The 5679-nt window shown below is 33.7% G+C and overlaps 1 protein-coding gene across 1 annotated transcript in view; it reads left to right on the forward strand.

The window, feature by feature from the left end:
* The window catches only part of LOC118755845 (syntaxin-binding protein 5), a gene marked incomplete at its 5' end in the record, with an annotated part of 814838 nt that overhangs the window by 720552 nt on the left and 88607 nt on the right, over positions 1 to 5679 (forward strand).

The raw sequence follows: 5679 nt of genomic DNA on the forward strand, positions 1-5679 counted from the left end.
AGGAAGGTTCTATCACCTTTTGTTTCTTTGCTAGAGCTTCTAAAATATTGCAAAAACCGCGATATTTTGACACTTTGACCTCGTTTGTTTTCAAATCTGGAGCTGATGGAAACTATGCTTACGGATTCGTAATCAGCACAAAAAAAAATTTCAAAAACAGCTTTAACATTTGCCGCACCAAAATTATTTTTATATTTTTGTTGTTGATGTTATGTATTAAAAAATGAACGAAAATTCAAAAATACCGTTTTTTCTACAGAAAGTTTTCCTGGATTTTTTTACAAAGCGGTTAATATTTTGCCTATAAGTCAGTGGAAAATTTAATATATTTGAATGGCACTTGATTGAGTTTTGTCCCCCGATGTCAAAACTAGCCACAGTATTTTTAAACCTACCCGTGAGGCCTTTTAAACAATTCAACATGGCGCCTCAAATATGGCGTCTAAACTAACCGCAATTAGATTTTGCTTTAAAAATTGTGTGCCAGTTGAGAACCCAACACTAAAAGAGAAAAGTTCTCTACAACTTTGGCATTTGAATATGTTACGCATTTTTATCAGAAATTGTTGTGTCAATGCAAAAGTTTTTCGCACTTTAGCTAATTATTTACAATAAAAAATGATTTCCTTTAAAAAGATTGTATATAAAAAATTTGGGAAATTTGAAAATTTGTATACAACTGTTTTTTTACCAAAAATGCAAAATAAGCTTTCGAATTGCAAAAACCCAAAAAAAAAAACTTAAACAAGATAGCGGAATGTTCCGGTATGATTTAGGGGCGAGACTGTGGTTCCATGATCAACGTATCAAATAGAAGTGAACTGCATCAAAAGTTCGCTACTACAAATTTTTCCTTCATACCAATTTGATTCAAATTTACTTGGCTAAAATTTCTGAATTTCTACAAAATTTTAAATTTACGTTGAAAAAACCTTAATAACTTTAAAAGTTGGAAAGGTTTAAAAATAGGATAGCCATATTTGACATCAAAGCAAAACTACATCAAGTGCCATTAAAATATATAAAATATTCTACTGAGTTATAGGCAATTTTGACCGCTTTGCGAACAGTTGCATGAAAATGCTGAACTTTAGGGCCTTTCGACGCACGTACTTCCGTTATCAGATTTTAAAATTTTTTCCCAGGGCACGTTTTTATGACCAAAGGAACATTTCTAGGGAGATTCATGCTTTGTAGCTTAACAAAAAATTTTCTCCATACAACTAAGGCGCAGTCTAATGTGCAGGCATGGGCAGAGAACGAGCTATTCATCGCAATTTGGATGTTAATGTTGACTCAGTGTTAAAAAAAAATTATATCTATACATCGGTGAATTGCATGTGACTTTTCTAAGAGATTTGCTAAATTATATCCACAATTGAATACAATATGCTGAATACTCTAAATAAAACAAAGATATTCTTGGTTGTTATGAACGACTTTACATATTATTTTTTTCATTTTGGTCCTTTTTTTAAGTAGTTTGGTCCCGAAAAAAATTTAGAGTGGCAACCGTGTTCAGGAACTATAAGAAACCTATTTTCATGTTGTACTCGATCCTACCTACAACCAACACTATAGTTTGTTTCGGGTATATTTCGTGATTTTTTTACCGTGATATTCACAATAAAATTGTTGAATATTATTGTTATAAGGCCATAAATAACAAGAAACAAATAACCTAAGGACGAGCACTCTTTAAAGTTAAGCATTCTAAAAATAGAATATTAACAGAAAACCAACAACCACATGATCAAGTGTGAGTTGCAGCGGAATAGCTGCGCTTGATTGTGGTTTATAAGGCGAACTTAGCACAGTGCGTAGGCAACTGGCTGAGTCAGATGGGGATGTCTGATGAGATGTAGTGATCTCCGAAATGGCAGTTATTACTTCTACCATGTGTAAATTATTGTTTTTTCCACAAGTAATAATAAACATCTACCGATTTCGCTGAAACTTGACATGTGCTCTAATTTTACTTAGATATAAAGTCATGAAATTTTGTAAAGATGGAATAATTGCCACGTCCTTCACTCTTGTGGGCGGAAACATTAAGTTTCAGCCGATTCCGACGAAAATTAGTTTGTACTCTCCCTTTTATTAAAAAAAAACCCAAACATAAAATATGGGGAGTATTGGGCACTATAACGTCTAAAATTCACAAAAAATTTGGGCCTAGTCATTAAATTTGATAGAACTTTTTTTAATTTTTGTTTCCTTCTTTCCACTCTCTGAAAACTAACGTTATAAAATGCCTGTGAGAGTCGAATGAGAAGGACGTGTTTTGTATATGCTCTGCTTGTAGATACAAATTTTGTAAAATAAAATAAGTAAAAAGTTCGAAAGTGACGCTTAAATTAAAATACTGTGAACTGAAAACAGTGAGAAATCACAAGTTAAGTAAAATAATCGTGAGAGACGTTTAATTTTAGTAACCTGAAAAGATAAAACAAAAAAAACGCTGGAATGTACTAAATGCGAAAGTGCAATTCGTAGTGAATCAGGAATTAGATGTGAGAGAGTTTGTGTGTGAGTGTACCATATCTCAAAAAAATTACCAAATATGTTAAATACAAATAGCGTAATAAAATGTATGTGTGTCACCTACATCAAAAATGACGACAAGGCGATTAGAGAGATTCAAGAAACAGTTAAAACAAATGGAAGCCATTTGGAACAATATAGAAATGAGTTCGAAAGTGCAACAAAAAAACAATGAAATGAAGCTTACAAAAATCACGAAGGAAAATTAGAAAATGTGTGGTGAAGTTAAGTTGTGAGCAATAAACAGTGCTGCCAAAGCACATTCGCTGAAGTGGCAAAACTCGAAGTGACATCAGATTTGAGAAAAACCGCGCAAATAACACTATGGAACAAATTCAGGTTAGCAAAAGTTAGATCGATTCTGAGAGTGAGGGGTGAAAATAGAGGCTAAATTAGAAGACGCGTATCGCGGCGTTTGTGTTATGTTAGTTCGAATTTTATTTTATCGACCTTCGAACTTTGCAGTCAAATGCAATAAATTTCTTCCTCTGCGCATCGGTTTCATAAAAATAACAAAAACAACATTGTATAATATATATGGTATTAAAAATGTCGGAACCAAAATGTAAAATGGACCATTTTTGTAATGTTTGTGGACGTTTCATAGCAAGCGATGAAAAATGTGGCAATGCGAGTGATTGTTTTTTGGGAGCCTATAAACAATATTTCTCGCAAGAGTTTATCACTGACGTAAACTATGCCCCTAAAAAAGTTTGCTTTAATTGCTATTCAAGTGTTATGCAATGGAAAAGTGAAAAGAAGAAGGCTATGCCTTTTGGTATACCAATGATGTGGTTAGACAACAGCCCACATCAACAAGAAAATTGCTATGGATGTATCAACTACCATAAAACTTTGAATAGAAGGAAAGCAAAGAATAAAACTTATGTAGTAGTGCCAAGTGTCCAATTACCATTACCGCACTCAGAATTCGTTCCAGTACCAACATACCGAAGTATTAGTCTTCAAACAGATATCAGTACTGCAACCGCCGCTGCTATATCCATGCATTTCTTCTCAGAATACGACCCTGGGGAAGGTACATCCTATGAAACATCAAAGGACCCAATCCTAGTCACACAAAAGCAATTGGATGCAATTGTTGCAATTTTGTGTTTGACTCAGAAAAAATCAGAACAACTGGCTTCATTTTTGAAAGGAAATAATTTGCTGGCGAAAGGTACCAAAGTAACAGCATATCGAAAACGCCAAAAAGAGTTAGAAAAGTTCTTCAATGTGAATGATGCAAAAAATTTCGCTTATTGCAACGATATCGAAAAGTTAATGGAGACGATAGGGTTAACCTATAAAAAAGATGATTGGCGTTTATTCATCGATAGTTCACTAATCAGCTTAAAGATTGTGCTTTTGCACAAGACGAATATAATGCCTTCTGTTCCAATTGCGTATAGGACTGACACTAGTGAAAATTTCGATAATTTGAAACACATTCTGGAAGTGGTCAAATATAACGAACACCAGTGGCGCATTTGCTACGACCTCAAAATAGTTTCATTGATTACAGGCTTAACAGCATCTGGCCGTCCAAAATATCCGTGTTTTTTGTGCGATTGGGATTCACGATACGGAGAAGGTATTAAAGGAAGAAACCAGTACAAACAGCATAACTGGAATAGTCGCATTGGACGGAAATGGTCTAAAGACAATAGGCTACACGAAAGTCTTGTTCCTGAAATGAAAATTTTGTTGCCGTTGCTCCACATTAAACTTGGCATTGCTAAAAATTTTTTGAAAGACCAGCAGTATTCAACCGCTTAAAAGACATTTTCCCAAGACTAAGTAACGCCAAAATTCAGGAAGGGGTTGTTAATGGTCCCGACATACGGAAACTAATGAGTCGTCAAGATTTTGACCAAGTTCTGACAGACCGAGAATTAAATACATGGCTCGCATTGAAAGCAGTCATTAAAGGACTTTTGGGTAAAGAACGCAAAGACAACTACAGGCAATCTGTTGCAAACATGTCAACTGAATCCGATGAGCAAGGCGAACGTTATCACCAAACTGCGCTTCCATTTGAAATAAGGTAACTATAGAGTGTGCATATTTTTAATTCCTAGATTTTTCTAACATCTTTGTCAGAGTGCACAATTTAAACATGTTAACGATTGAAAACTATTTTCGTTTCAGGTACAGAGGAAAGAAATCTCCAGATGCAATGCTCGCTGAAATTTGTTGGTGGTATAAAAACTCCTTTGAAGAAGAGGAAGACGAGGAAGAAGGGGAAGACAAAGATGAAATTCCAGAATATCTGTTGGACGAAATTATCGACCTTTCTGATGATGATGACGGTGACCAAGATATTAGAGAGAGCAGTGATGTTGATCCACAGCAGCCTGCTAAACGGCAACTGGCCAAATCATTAATTTAATTTATTTAATTTTTTTACTTAAAACTTTGCATAACTAACATTTCAAAATTATATTTTTTTCCATATTTTTATAATTTCTTTTTCAATGTTTCTTCAAAACCAACACTGAAAAAATTGGTACATAAGAAATGAAAAGTAAATTAATATTAAGCTGGAAAACGCAAGTTTTGTATTATGATTGTTTTCTTTTCAAATGAAATTTATTGAAGAAACTGAGAAGCATATTATAGATCAAACAGAAAGCAAAAAAGACTTAGTTTTGTGGAAAATATGTTCAAAAAGCATGAACAAAATTCCAACAATTTGCTTCATAAGCACTACAAAAATTTTCTAAATCAATTTTTTTTTTTAAATTTTAATTGTTGCACAGGTCTCTAGCAATAATTTAGCTTTAACAGATTGAAAAAATATCAATTAGTGGACGAGTTATAGCCAAGAAACCATATAAACAATATGCTGAAAATCGGCATTTGACTGCAAAGTTCGAAGGTCGATTAAAAAAAACTCGGACTAACATAAACAAACGCCGCGATACAGGTCTTCTAATTTAGCCTCTATTTTCACCCCTCACTCTCAGAATCGACCTAACTTTTGCTAACCTGAATTTGTTCCACAGTGTAATTATTAAGCCAAAAGCTAAGCAAAAAAGTGACAAAACAAAAGAGGATTTAAATAAGAGAATTGACCCAAAACATTTAAAAATTTCAAATATAGAAGATAAGCGAAACGGTATTGTAGTGATT

Source organism: Rhagoletis pomonella, unplaced genomic scaffold (genome assembly GCF_013731165.1).
Source record: "Rhagoletis pomonella isolate Grant_MI unplaced genomic scaffold, Rhpom_1.0 Rhpom_scaffold_00002, whole genome shotgun sequence".
Classification (NCBI taxonomy): Eukaryota; Metazoa; Arthropoda; class Insecta; order Diptera; family Tephritidae; genus Rhagoletis; species Rhagoletis pomonella.